Source organism: Equus caballus, chromosome 2, assembly GCF_041296265.1.
Source record: "Equus caballus isolate H_3958 breed thoroughbred chromosome 2, TB-T2T, whole genome shotgun sequence".
Classification (NCBI taxonomy): Eukaryota; Metazoa; Chordata; class Mammalia; order Perissodactyla; family Equidae; genus Equus; species Equus caballus.
Genome location: NC_091685.1, coordinates 14606866 through 14621752, shown reverse-complemented (window position 1 = coordinate 14621752; position 14887 = coordinate 14606866). Strand labels below are relative to the sequence as shown.

Below are 14887 nucleotides of genomic sequence, written 5' to 3'. Positions count from 1 at the left end.
TTTTTAAATGGTTGTCAACATTTTTATTAAGGAAAAAATGGGTGCACATGATAAAATAGGTGAAAAGAATTCCAACAGTCTTGAAAGATACCAAAGTTCAGCTTTCGTCCCTCCCCTCCCCAGCTCCAGCTTTCTTCCCTGGAGCTTCTGATTGTCGTTCTTTGCGTGGTGAGCGTCCTGTCTTCAAGTAGTGAGTTGCCTCTAATTTTGGTAGACAGCACCTGGTGAGTCCTCTAGGAAACATGAGGGAGTTAGTCCGTTTATGTGACCTCCCCACTGGGCCTCCGGATTTTATTAAATATCTTATTACTTTTACTGCTTCTGGAGCCCCTCATGACTTTAAACAATATATTTAAACATCTCTTTCTTGATTTCTCACCTCAGGTAGTGTGTATTGATTACTCTGTCTGAAAAATGAGGAAATTAGCTCGCTTTCCTTGATTCCTCCTCCTCCCTCCTCCAACTACCATTTTTTGTTATTTCATGTTGTCAAGGTTTATCCTATTTTCTATTAGTACAATTAAGTCTTTCATTCTAAAAATTGGAAACTAATAAACAGCATTTTAATTGTATGTTTCTAAAAAATCTTTCAAGCATCAATTTCAAATAAGCCTTTTTCTGATTTTTTTCTTTTTTTTCCTGCTTTTTCTCCCCAAATCCCCCGAGTATATAGTTGCATATTTTTAGTTGTGGGTCCTTCTAGTTGTGGCATGTGGGACACCACCTCCACATGGCCTGATGGACGGTGCCATGTCCGCGCCCAGGATCCGAACCAGCGAAACCCCGGGCCGCCGCAGCAGAGCGCGAGAACTTGACCACTCAGCCACGGGGCCGGCCCCCCGTTTCCTTCATTTCTGATCACACGCAACAGCTGCTCTTCTACAGCACGTTAGTCTTTTTCTTTACTTCGGTGGAGTACTCCCTCGTGAAACTTTTTCACATAGGAGTATAAACTATCTGGTTCTTGTATGTCTGAAAATATCCTTCTTTTATACTCACTCTCAGTTTTAACTTTGCCTGGTATGGGCTTCTTTGTAAAAGACATTTTCCCCAGAAACGGTTAAAGATACTGTGTCTAGTTCTGTATTAAGCAGTTGTTGAAGGAGGAGGGTGGTATGGCAACTGTCGAGGCTTTGCTAACGGGTCCCTTTGCCAAATTACTCTGACGTCTGCCCTGTCGTCCACTTTGATTTTTTATTTGTGGACTCTGAGCTTAAAACTTGTCTAGGCTTCTCTTGGGAAGAATGACCCCTGACTCAGGTACCTTGGGCGGTAGTTTTTCTCAGCTCTGATTTCTCCATCAGTCTGATTCCATCTGTTTACTATCTCTCGGAATTCTTATTTTTAAAAATACTCGGGTGTAGGGTTAATGTGAGTATTTAAATTGGGTTTTCCCCCCACATAATTGTTAGGTCCCCTTTCTCCCTGCACTGATTTGTAATGCTTCCTTTTTATCACATGTGAAGTTGCTATACTAAGTACAGAGTCTACTTCTGGGTGTCGAGCCTGTTTCATTCATCTGTCTGGCTAGTCTAAGCCAAAACTAGCCATTTAACTTTTGTGGCTTTATTACCTGACACAGCTGTTCTCCCATAATCTTTTAATTTTTTTGTGTGCCGTTCTCTGTTTTTCTTCCAACTGGACATTCGATGATTTCTGGAAAATTCCCCTCCCTCAATTCTGGTTGCAGATTTTACTGTACCTCAGTAAAACTGACAACAATGTGAAGACTGTGTGTTAACATAAAAGAAAGAAAAACTGGTTGGAGTCTAAATGAAGCCTAAAATTTGAGATCAAAGCTAAGCTGTGCTAAGCAAAAGTAAGCTGAAAGGGAGGAAGCGCTGTCTGCCCTATGCAGCCATGCGGTTTCTAGAGCAAGAACTGTAATGTGACTCAAGGATGCTGCATGCAGCCTCTCAGCCTCCCCAGTGTCGCCAGGCTGGCACCTGAGATCCATCATGCTCTTCTTCAACACTTGGCTCATCTCTCCTTGAACTCTTTACCCCAGCCTTATCTAAAGTCTTGTGGTTTCTGGGGGCCGGCCCTGTGCCCGAGTGGTTAAGTTCGCATGCTCTGCTTCGGCGGCCCAGGGTTTCGCCGGTTGGGATCCTGGGCACGGACATGGCACCGCTCATCAGGCCACACTGAGACAGCGTCCCACATGCCATAACTAGAAGGACCCACAACTAAAATATACAACTATGTACTAGGGGGATTCGGGGAGAAAAAGAAAAATTAGCAACAGTTGTTAGCTCAGGTGCCAATCTTCAAAAAGAAACGACTTGTGGTTTCTTAAGCACACCATGCTCAACATTTGTAACAAAGAGTTAAATCCAAAGCTTGTTTCAAATCAATAAGAATAGAAGTAAACACCCTAATAGACAAAGGGGCATGGACACAAATAGGCAATTTACAAAAGAAGAGACACAAATTCCAATAAAAATATGGAAGATACTCAGCCTCACTATTAATCAAAGAAATGCAAATTGAAACAACAATGAGGTACTCCTGTTTGATTATCAAATTGGCAAGAGTTACACGTTACTATGGTGTGAGGAAACGGGCACTCAGATATTGCTAGTGGGGATATAAGCTGGTTTTACCTTTTTCAAGAAATATTTGCAATATGTATCAAAAGCCTTAAAATATGCTTTACCTTTGACCCAGCGATACACATTTAGGAATTTATGTAAAGGAAATAGACAAATATTGAAAATTCTATGGGCAAAGATTCACTGCAGCATCATTCGTAATACTAAAAAGTTGGGAACAACCCAAAATACAGACACACACATAGGTAGTTTACAGCCTTGCTCAAGTGAATTTGGAGACCGTCAATGTCTGCATCACCTCGGAGCATTGTAGAAACAGAACCTCAGGCCCCACCCCAGACCTAAGGAATTGGAATTTGTATTTTGCCAGTTCCTCAGGGATTTGTGTGAATATTAAAATTAGCCGCTGGCAAGGATATGCACCAAAATGTTAGCAGTGATTTTCCAAGTGGTTGATACTCCCTATTTTAAATACATTTTCTAGTTTCTCTACCTCTGACATGCAGTTTTTTCATAAGAATGTGTCAATGGAAGAAAAATACCACTGGGGCCGGTCTGGTGGCGCAGCGGTTAAACTCACATGTTCTGCTTAAAGTTCGCATGTTCTGCTTCGGCAGCCTAGGGTTCACCGGTTCAGATCCCGGGTGCAGATATGGGACTGCGTGGCAAGCCATGCTGTGGCAGGTGTCCCACGTATAAAGTAAAGGAAGATGGGCACGGATGTTAGCTCAGGGCCAGTCTTCCTCAGCAAAAAGAGGAGGATTGGTGGCAGATGTTAGCTCAGGGCTAATCTTCCTCAAAAACAAAAACAAAAAAGAAAGAAAAACACCATGCTGTGGTCGCACCCACCTGGACACCCTTCCTGGCACACTGCATCCAAGTCCAGGTCCTGAGATGGGTCTCAGCCCCCTCCTCCCGTCCTCGACCAGACAGCCTCACATCCAGCTGTGTTGTCGGTCCAGTAACCATAGCACTGTGCTGAAATTATTCTTCTTGTTCCTTCAGCTGTTCACATACTAAAATAAGAAAAAAATACCAAAGAAATTATCTGGGCTGCAGTGCGGAAATGAAATGCAAATTGACATTATAATTATGGTTTGATTCATCTGTCTCCTCCACTGGACTGTGAACTTCTTGAAGGCGAGGACTATGTCTCGCCTCCCAGCCTAGGCTGGCCCAAAGGAGGGACTCGGTGAACGTTTGCTAGGTGGACGAAAGAGGAGGAGTTTGACCTGGCCCTGAGGCAAGAAGTAAATCTGATTGTCAGGAGAAGTTGTGGCCGGGCCGCCTAAAGACGGTCCTCAGCATCTCCACCCTCAGCTCCTCTGGGGAGGGGCTTCCTTTTGCTCCCACCCTGAGCACACGCCCTACTCAGCTCCCAGAGGGACTTCCCATCCCCCAACCACCTCAACTAAGAAGAGCCCTGCATCCCCCCACCAACAGTAGGAAGGGCTCAAAGGGAGGTTTACCAAGCAACGACATATATATATATATATATATATATATATTTTTTTTTTTTTTTTTTTTTGAGGAAGATCAGACCTGAGCTAACATCTGCCAATCCTCCTCTTTTTGCTGAGGAAGCCCCGCCCTGAGTTAACATCCGTGCCCATCTTCCTCTACTTTATATGTGGGACGCCTACCACAGCATGGCTTGCCAAGCGGTGCCGTGTCCGCACCCGGGATCCAAACCGGCGAACCCGGGGCCGCTGAAGCGGATTGTGCACACTTAACTGCTGCGCCACCGGGCCAGTCCAACAATATTTTTTAAATAAGGGTCGCCCTGGACCTGGACTGGATTTTGACCTGGGGGGAAGTTTTTGACTTCAGAACTGTGGTGCTCCTCAGTCTCCCCCCAGACACCTTGTGTCTAGACCCCTTTCCAGGGAGGACCCTGTCCAGCCTCCTCCCTGGCACATTTTCAGGGCATTCTCTGCATCTACTCCTGTCTGAGTTCCTATGAGGTCCTAAAGATTGAAATCCAACAAACACAGGGTACACACCTATTATGTGCTATCAAAGTCCCTGTTAGCATTACTAAGCACTTCAATGTGACAAGCAGTTTACCTGCATTGTTAAAATTTAATTCCCCTAACAGCTCTGTATAATAGCTTGTGTTATCTCCTTTTGCAGCTGAAGACTGAGATTCAGAGAGGTCAAGCAACTCACCATAAGTCATACAGCTAGGAAGGGAGCCGAACCTAGATTTGAACCTGGATCTGTGTAACTCCAGAGCCTGAATGCTTAACTACTATACAAACTGCAATCCATGTGGCTTCGTGAATCCATTCTTTCCACAAACAGCATTCCAGGAATGTTCATTGAGTGCTTACTATGAACCAGGCATTGTACAAGGCGATGAGATTCAACAGTGGAAAAACAAAGTCCCTCCCCTTAGAGGCATAGTCTGGTGGGAAACAGACATCAGTCACAGAAATCTCACACACGTTATAATTACAGACCCTCCCAGATGCTCTGCAGGGAAAGTGCTGCAGCGACAGAGGCATTGGACGGTAGGACCTGGACTTGCATGGGAGTCAGAGGGGATCCTGCCAGGAAGCAGTCTCTTGTAAAGGCTCCTTCAGGCAGTGTTTTAGAAAACCAGAACGAAGGCCAGCATGGCTGGAGCCCAGAGAGCAAGCGAGAGTGGTGCAGGATGGGATGGAGAGTGGACAGGGACCAAATCAGTCAGGGCCCTGTAGGCCAGGGCACGGGACTTGGGATTCACAGAGAGCGCACAGGAAGCTTTTAAAGGGTTTTCAATAGAGCTGGGAATTCAGATTTTCTCTTTAGAAAGATCACTCCTGCTGCTGTTGGGAGACCAGACTGGAAGGGGCAGTGGGTGCCGTGGTCCAGAGGAAAGGCGATGTGGCTTGAGTGGGATGGTAGTGACGAGGGAAGGAAGAAGTGCAGGATTCAGGATACGGTTTCGAAAGTGAGGCCAACAGGATTGGATGTGGGCTGCAAGAGAGAAGACCCGAGAGTGACTGGGACACCTGGATGAATCTGGGTGCCTTTACTGAGATGGGGAATGCTGCGGGAGGAGCAGGTTTAGGGGAGAAATGGGAGATTGCTGTTGCTGAGTTTGAGGTGTCTATAATTATCCAAGTGGAGGGAGAGAGCTGTTCTCATCTCTGTCCCCAGAGGAGGCACAAGATAGGTGCTTATTAAAAACATCTTTAGATAAAAGCTTGCACAGATGGCAGAGTTTGAGTCCAGTCTTGAAGCATGGATGGGATTTGGCCTTGAGATGAAGACATTTTGGTGCCTGAGCTCAAAACAAAACAAAACCCAAACAGAACAGTTGGAGCACATGAAGGAACAAGGACAGACTGCGACGTCGCAGTGGCCTGGGGGCGCCTGCTGTTGCTGCTCACCAAGGCTTTTTGCACCTTTGCCTGTAACACTGAGCCGTCCTCTGCAGAGCGTGAGAAGAAATCAGCTAGAAAGAAAAATTATGCTTGTGTTAAGCGGAGGATTCCAGGGTGTATTTGTGGGTATGTATGTGTCTGCCTCTAAGCATTTTGATATTTATATTTTTATATTTCACAGGCTAGAACACCCTGGTCTTTCCAACTGATCTTGTCTGCAGGGCTGAATTAAGGCGGAATTCTCTTTCTATTTACACGTACTGAGCTGCTGCAGAAACCCCCCACCCCCCACCCCTACCCCGGACTGGGCTGAGCAGTCAGGCTGTGTCATCGTGTTCCTGGGGATCACGGCTTCTTTTCTGGGCAGCTGGTGTCAGGCCCTTTGCCCAGAGCCTCCCAAAGCTCCACAGAAAAATGTTTCCATTCAGCAGCCAGTGGCCCACAGGCAAGGGCTGGAATGCAACTGCCCCAGAGGTGAAGGCCAAAGGCACCACGAGTATACACAATCCCTCCTGTCTGTTTACTCATTCAGTTCATCCTTCCTTCCTTTATTCAACAAATATCCTCAGGTCCATTGTGCTTTTCAAGTTACTCAACTGCCCTACATCCAGTTTCCTCACTTTATAAAATGGAGACAGTAAGAATGCCTTCTTCAGAAGTTCATTGTGAGGATGAAATGAACGAATATCATTTGTTCACTCAACAAACGTTTAGTGAGCATAAAAAACATAAACATTTAGTGAACATAAAAAATTGCCAGGGCTGGGGCCGGCTCCGTGGCCAAGTGGTTAAGTTCACGTGCTCTGCTGCAGTGGCCCAGGGTTTGGATCCTGGGCGCGGACATGGCACCACTCATCAGGCCACGTTGAGGTAGTGTCCCACATCCCACAACTAGAAGGACCTGCAACTAAGATATACAACTGTGTATGGGGGGGTTTGGGGAAATAAAGCAGAAAAAAAAAAATGCCAGGGCTGGGGCCAGCCCAGTGGTGTAGTGGTTAGGTACCCGTGCTCCACTTTGGCAGCCTGGGGTTTGCAAGTTCAGATCCCAGGTGCAGACCTACACACAGCTCATCACACTAAGCTGTGGTGGCGTCTCACATGCAAAATAGAGGAAGATTGGCACAGATGTTAGCTCAGGGCCAATCATCTTTACAAAAAAAAAAGTCAGGGCTGTCCTAAGTGCTGAGGATCCTGGTGAACAAGACACAGATCCCTGTGTGCAGGGAGGGGGCATTCTATGGGGAGAGTTAAACAATAGAAAAATAAATAAAGGATATAGTGGTGGTCAGGGAAGGCTTCCTTGAGGAGGTGACATCTCAGCAAGGCCCTGAAGGAGGTGGGGGAGCAAGCCACCAGACATGGGGGAATAGGGAACTGGAGGGGTGAGCTGGGGGAGGAGTTCCACAGGGATAGGGCTGGGGGAAGATTGGAGGCCATTATAAGGACTTGGCTTCTCTCCAGAATGAGATGGGAAGTCGTCTGATGGTTTTAAGAGGAGGAGTAACACGATCAGGCTTCTAGTGTTAAGGAATCACTCTGTCTGTTGTGTTGACCACAGGGGTGCAAGGGCAGAAGCAGAGAGAATGATCCTGATCCAGCTACAGATGATGGTGGCTGGGGTCAGGGTGGTGGCAGTGGAGGTGGAGGGACGTGCTGGATTCTGGATATATTTTGGAGGCAGAGCAGAACTATATAAATAAATGTTAATGTCAATGCATCAAAAGCACAACTTATAAAAGAAATTGATAAATTAGACTTCATCAAAATTAAAAACTCTTGCACTTCAAAAGACATTATTAAAATAAAAAGACAAGCCACAGAATGAGAGAAAATATTTACAAAGCCTATATCTGATAAAGGATTTGTATCCAGAATATATAAAGAACTCTTACAGCTCAGTATTAAGACAAACAACCCAATTAAAAAGTTGACAAAAGATCTGAATAGACATTTCACCAAAGAAGATATATGAATGGCTAATAAGCATATAAAAAGATGCTCAACATCATTAGTCATTAGAGAAATGCAAATTAAAACCCCAATGAGATACCATTCACACCCAGTAGAATGGCTATAATCAGAAAGATAGACAATAACAAATGTTGGCAAGGATGAGGAGAAATGGGAACCCTCATATATTGTTGATGGGAATGTAAAATGGTACAGCCACTTTGGAAAACAGTTTGGCAGTTACTTACAAAGATAAACATAAATTTACTACACGACACAGAAATTCCACTCCTTATTATCTACCCAAGAGAAGTGAAAACATACATTCACACAAAGACTTGCACATAAATGTTGATAGAAGCCCTATTCATAATAGCTAAAAAGTGGAAACAAGCCAAATGTCAATCAATACTACGAGATATTATTCAACGTTAAAAAGGAACAAAATACCGATGAATGCTACAACATGGATGACTCAAAAAGAACTACACTAAGTGATGGGACCAGCTCCATGACCTAGTGGTTAAGTTCAGTGCGCTCCACTTCAGCAGCCTGGGTTTGGTTCCCAGGCATGGACCTGCACCACTCGTCAGTGGCCATGCTGTGACAGTGACCCACGTACAAAACAGAGGAAGATTGGCACAGATGTTAGCTCAGGGGGAATCTTCCTCATGGAAAAAAAAAAAAGCTAAGTGAAAAAAGCCAGACACAAAAGACCACATATTGTATGGTTCTATTTATATGAAAAGGCAGATCTGTATAGATGGAAAGTAGATGAATGGCTGCCTGGGGCTGGGAGTGGGGACAGAGTGATTGCAACTGGGCACGAGGGATTTTATTACAGTGGTAGATTTTATTGAAGTGAAGGAAGAGTTCTAAAAATGGATTGGGTGATGGTTACATGACTTGGTAAATTTTTTTTTTTTTTTAGGAAGATTAGCCCTGAGCTAATATCTGCTGCCAATCCCCGTCTTTTTGCTGAGGAAGACTGGCCCTGAGCTAACATCCATGCCCATCTTCCTCTACTTTCTATGTGGGACGCCTGCCACAACATGGCCTGACAAGTGGTGCCATGTCCGCACCTGGGATCCGAACCAGCGAACCCCGGGCCGCCAAAGCAGAACACGCACACCTAACCACGGCACCACCGGGCTGGCCCCAGTAAATATTTTTAAAAATCATTAAATTATACCCTTGAACTGGGCAGATTTTATGGTATATAAATTATATCTCAATAAAGTTGTGTTTCTAAAAAGAAAAGTGTTAATGACAAGGTAAAAAATTTTTGTGTGTATAAAGCACTGAGCATAGGGTTTGGACATCATAAGTGCTCAACGAATATAGTTAACTTTTTAAGCTAATAACATTGGCATTATTATTACTCATGTAATGTTTACTATGTGCTAGGCCTTGTGCTGGGAGCTGGCGAAAGGGAAGCTCCAGGGAAGCGTCCTCAAGCTAGGAGCACGGCATGGACTTTATGCCATGACAACAGTTTTATGTCCAAATCCTGCCTCCATTGCTAGTAAAGTCCATCTAAAAGTTGTTCTCCCCTGGTTTGTTTTCCTCCATAGCAAGCACAACTTTTGTGATTTTATTTGTTTACGTGAGCACTCGTTTCACGCCCGTCTCCCTCACTAGATTGTAAACATCAGGAGGGCAGGGAAAAGACTGTTCCACTCGTTACCGCAGGTGGGCAGATTCTGGGTGACTTTTGGCTGGGTCTGATAGGAGGAAAAGGTGCTGCTGATACTGTCCCTTTCCTCCCCATCCCCATGAATGTGGACATGATGTCTGGAGCTGCTGCAATCACCTTACAACCAAGGGCCAAACCCAGGTTGTGAAGTATGATGGAGAAAGATGGAAGAAGCCTGTATCTTTGGGGCCTTTGTTGAGCACTGAGCCAATGCTAATAAATGCTCCCCTTCAGAATTCTTAAGTGAGAAAAATAACCTTATAGTTGTTTCAGCCACAGTTGCTAGGGTTTTCTATTTCTGGCAGTGGAACACATTTTTAAATGATACTACCAATAAGACCAAAGTGATACTCTTAAGAAACTTTTGTCTAGTGGAGGAAGATGGACATGTAAACAAACCTATGCACTTGTCAAACGCTTACTTCGTGGAACTCCGTATGGGGTGAGGTGATGGGCTGCCTCACGGAGCCCCTAGTTGCCTACTGGTTTCTGGCTTAGGCGATTGGGTGGATGGCTGCCTCACTAAGTGAGATAGGAAACCTGGGAGGTGGAGTTCACTTGTGGGGCAAAAAGATTAGCTTTTTATTGGGGATATGAGTTTTAGGTACTTGGAGGACATCCACAGGGAGGGAGCCAGAGATAGGAGGATGTATGGATCTGAACTCAGGGGAGAAGACTGTTCTGGAGTATACAGAATGGGCAGCATCAGTGTGTGCATGTGAGTGAAGTCTAAGAGCCTAAGTATACTGAGCTCCTGTTTCAGGCTTTATGCGAAGTGCTTTGGATCATTACTACCACCACCGCCGTCCTCTTCCTCCTCCTCCCTCAGCACAGCTAACATTTACCGAGCACTCATTACATGCCAGTTCAGCTTCTAAGTGCTCTGCCTGCATTATCTCATTCAATTCTTACAACCAAGAAGGGGAAGTACTATTCCAATTTTAGTTATAACCGTGGATTAGAGAAATTAAGTAAGTTGCCATGAGTCATACTGCTAGTAGGTTGTGAAACCAGAAACACCTAAGGAGAGTTTGTAGAATGGGAGAAGAGGGGAAAGGACAGAGAGCCATTAGGACATCAACATGTTTTTCTTTCTTTCTTTCTTTTTTTTCAAATTTAAATTAAAAAAATTAATTCATAATTTAATTTTAAAAATTAAGGTATCATATACAATAAATGTTATGCACAACTCACATGCTCAATGAATTTTTACAATGTGAACACACCAGTGTAATAACCACCATCCAGAGTAAGAAAGAGAACATTACCCACACCCCAGAAGCAGTCCTTACGCTGCCTCCGCCTCCCGGCATTCTCTGTCCCCTACCCAAAAGTAACACAACTTTGACTTCTTTCACCATAAATTAGTTTTGCTTCCAATATCAACCTTTAAGAGGTGGGAAAGGAAAGATGAGTTAAAAAAGGTGACTGAGATAAACTGGTCAGAGAAATGGGAGGGTATCAAGAGAACTCCATCTAGACTCCACTGTGAAATGCACACACCAATTGAAAGCTAGTGATACAAAGTAGCAGCTATCTTGGAAAAGTCTCTTTGGCAGCAATAGGAAATGTAGCAAGATCAAATTCATGGCCTAGTGGCACTGACAGCCATGCTGGTAACTGTATCCATGTCCAGGACCGCCCAGTTGTGAGGCAAGCTGCAGCATCTTGTGCTTGGTGGCAGCAGCAAGAACAGCGGTGAATGAATTCTATGGCATGATTTGAAGTGGTTTTCCTTGTTGTGTATCCTGCAAGTTGAATTGTCCAGATTCATAGCAATTTTGTGAGCTACTCAATATAATCTATTACCTATATATTACCTTACTAGGTCAAGAGACAAAAACCTTCTAATTATTGTGAAAGACTACTGGTTGCCTACCCAACGGTCATTCCCTCGTCTTTTTTGAAACAGAAATCTGCTTTTTGGGAGGCCAGGGGGGAAGCGTGTACCCATCCCCAGGGGATAAATCCTGATTGGTCTACGTCCATACCGTTCTATGTAATACCGTCCTTTTTGCAAACATATATTAACTCTCATCTTCACAAAGTTCCTGCAAAGCAGGTATTATCTTTTCCATTTTACTGACGGGAAAACCCAGGCTCAGAGGAGCAACTGGTTTTGAACACATATCTGACTCCATAACTCCTTCCAGTGAACTCCACCATTACTCATCTATGAGTAATTTTGTACACTTTTTATGACTCTGGTTGTGGATACTCTACTTTTCTATTTGATCTATCAGAGTGTCCTGTACGCCTCCTTCCCCATCACTCTTGATAATCGGGGAGTTCCTTAAGGCGACTCACTACCCCTCAGGAACAGCTCCTAATGACTTCTAGGAACCCCCTCACCCTCCAGAAGTGCGTCTAATGACTCCCAGGATCTCCTCCCCCCGCCCCAAGAGCTGCTCCTAATGACCCCTAAATCCCTGCTCACTGAGGAACTGCTGTTTAATGACCCCAAGGACATCCCCCCTCAGGACCTGTCCTAATGACCCTCGGAGCTCCTTCCCCTTCAGGAACTGCTTCTTTCAAGAAATGTCCCTGTTTGCAGGCAAATGAGGGGGTTCCCAAGGCACAGGACTTTTAGTTTTAAAAACCGAGATAGTCCCGGGCAAGGGCCCTACTCACTCCAAAAAGACAGCCCCACCCTTTCGTTAGAAACCTCCTGCAATAACCTCATCGCCCTTACCCTTGCCGATCGTCCCATTTCCAGGCACTCGCCTCTTTCAATCCTGATTAGCTATGGGCAGCCAGAAGCCCGCTTATGATTGGCCACCTCCGTGATCCAGTCGAGATGCTGAGTGGCCGCGGTCCCGAGTGGTACAGCATTTCCTCCTGGCAACAGCCCGAGCCGGCGCTCATAGGCTGAGAAGATTGATGTGCCCGGACTTTGGGGCGGCTGAAGCGCGTGCTCATTGGCTCTTGAGGGCTGAGAGCGGCCCTCGGATTGGTTGACTCTGTGGGCGCTGTGCGGCTGCGCAGAGGCCGACTTTAGAAGAGGCGGAGCTTTACCCTTAGCCGGCTGGGAGAGCAGTAGGAGCGGCTAGTGGCGACAGCGGAAGCCTGGCCTTAACCCTGCCGGGACGGCGGGCTTTAGGTGAGAACCATAGGGTTTTGCAATCCTTTAGGTTTGTTGCTGCTTGTGGCCGTGACCGTGAGCTCCGGTGGGGGAGGGGCGGAGGGGGGAGCGTTCAACGGTGAGTGATAGGCATGGTTCTTAGCCAGCGGGAGCAGGGGCTTCTAAAATGGGTCCTGAGATTGGTCCTTTCCAATCTCTTATGGCCAATAGACGACGGGAAGGGGGGCGGGTCTACTGGGCCTTATTTTCTTCTTCCTGCGGTCGGGCCCCACTCGCCTAGGCGGCGGGGCCGGGAGGGGCCGGACCTGGAAGCGGTGAGGTCTGGGGACCTTGGGAGCGCGGGGCTACCGTGGGAGAGATGCCCGCGGGAGGGCTGCGAGGGGAGGGGGTGGGAGCTTGAAGGGGTTGTTAGCAACAGCTACCTTTATTGAGTAGTTAAGTACCGGGCCTGGTGCTTAGCGTTTCGCTTGCATCATCTGAGTTAATCACAGTAACCCTGCAGGGCAGGGAGGTCGGGATCCCCATATTACAGGTGGAGAAACTGAGACTCAGGCAACTCACACAGCCAAGGTCACACAGTTCATAAATGGCAGAGACCGGATCTGTATTCAGAGTTGTTTTGACTCCGGAGCTGGTGCTCTTAAACCACTAGGCTTTGTTGCTGGATGGGGGAAGGAAGGTGTCCGGGAACAGGAGCTTTCCCCAGGGAATAGATTGGGGGAAGGGAATCCTAGGGTTGAAGAAAGGGAATGAGCAACTGAGGTGAGGACGAGGCAGTCTGTTATTCAACAGTTACTGAGTGCCTACTTTGTGCCGAGCATTGTTCTAGGTTCCAGGCATACAAAAATGAATAAGGCCAGAGGCGAATGAAGCCCCATTAGGGGCTTCCAAGGCCCAGGGGTGGGCCCTAACACTGTGTTCATCTGATTATATGTTTTTGTAAAATTTGTGAAAGTAAGATACTTTGTATTCTTTTTTTAAAAAAGAGGGTCCTCAAAATTGAGTAAGCTTCAGATTCCCCCACACTTGGGTCTGCCCTTCCAAAGGATTTAGGCTAGGTAGAGATTATGATGTAGGCAGCATCGTGTAATGGAAGCAGTGCGAGCAGTGCATTACGCGACCACGACTGAGGGCAAATTTCCTGGTATGTAAAACAGAGATAACAGTATACCTGCCATGCAAAGTTTTGGCAAGGTGCATGAAAAGCGCCTGGCCAGGATCACACTTTATTTTAGGTGAAGTGGAAGCCTGAGAGATCCAGATAGTGGGGTTGTCTTCTTTCCTGCCTTAGACGGTTTTGCTCCATGCTGTCTTCCCAATCTGTTAACTAGGTTGCTGGTAGGTTGGAGGCAGTTTCCTCTCCTCTGAGCTCTGCATCTTTCTTGGGGACTCTTGGAGGTGAACTGGCATGGCTTTGGGGCCCAGATTGGGGTGTTCAGTAGAGGAAAGGGCATACAGTTTTTGCTTCTAAACTGGCTCCTTTTAAGTGGTGTGCTTGGTTCTTATTGAAAATAAGACTATTGAAATATTCTGTTGTGTTAGCCAGCAATGGGGATGCACCCACTTAGCTGAAGGCCTCATCTAAAAACAAAGTATTTATTTCACCTCTCCAGTCAGTTATGAAGTTTGCCCTGTATTGCCAGTTTATGGCCTGTTTAAATTTTGTCCTTTGAGTTCTGGGTACAGTGCAGTTGAACTCGTCGCTGGCTTGACTTCATGAAGTACTGCTGAAACTCCCTTTTGGTTTAGCTGTGAGAACAATTTCACTTTAAAGTTATAAAAATTGTAGCTCATGCTACTGATATCAGAGTACTTTTTAACCCTTAAAGTATGTAATCTTGTAGTCAGATTTCTTTAGATCTCTTAGGAATCTACAATCCTGTTTTAAAGCTGTGCCCTAGAAGGGAGTCATAGGTTGCTTTTCAAATCTGGTTGTAGCATATTATGTTTAATACTCTGAGAAGCAATTAGCAAGGTGTGAATAAGGGAGTAACTTGAAAAGATAAGGGTCAAATGTGGGCGGGCGGGGCAGCTGTGTTGTTAGGACCAACAACTGAATAATTACATTTTCTCTTTTTTGGCTGAAACTGTATCTCCAATTAAATGAGATTTGAATATATGGGATTTTCAGCCATCAGGTTCTTTGAAACAGAAGCTTTCCTATCTGTGTTTCTTGTTCATTTAAATGGCTTATCTAGAGGCAGATTCCAGGTATGAGAACTTAATGCTTCTT

At 45.6% G+C, this 14887-nt stretch overlaps 1 protein-coding gene and 2 long non-coding RNA genes across 8 annotated transcripts in view; 2 read left to right on the top strand and 1 right to left on the bottom strand.

Moving 5' to 3' along the window:
- Positions 1–12439, bottom strand: LOC102149360 (uncharacterized). Of its 3 annotated transcripts, none has more exons than XR_011436394.1 (4): positions 12265–12439; positions 3402–3568; positions 3133–3291; positions 1–233 (listed from the first exon to the last, which is right to left on the bottom strand). It is a non-coding gene; the product is annotated as an uncharacterized lncRNA (long non-coding RNA). The 3 variants fall into 3 exon arrangements; XR_011436395.1 differs by having other exon boundaries at positions 3133–3227; positions 12265–12412; XR_289799.4 differs by lacking the exon at positions 3133–3291 and having other exon boundaries at positions 12265–12431.
- LOC138923164 (uncharacterized) lies at positions 4583–9136 on the top strand. Its single transcript, XR_011436396.1, has 2 exons — positions 4583–6049; positions 8808–9136. It is a non-coding gene; the product is annotated as an uncharacterized lncRNA (long non-coding RNA).
- A 63-nt stretch (positions 12440–12502) lies between the features above and the next one.
- The window catches only part of KDM4A (lysine demethylase 4A), a 41048-nt gene continuing 38663 nt past the window's right edge, over positions 12503–14887 (top strand). The window contains exon 1 of one of the 4 annotated variants that reach the window (XM_001498191.7): positions 12503–12672. The gene's annotated coding sequence lies outside the window, so the exon portion shown is untranslated. Of the gene's footprint in view, positions 12673–12845; positions 12969–14887 lie in introns of those variants that run through there. The other 3 variants (XM_070260134.1, XM_005607123.4, XM_070260135.1) reach the window with 3 other exon arrangements.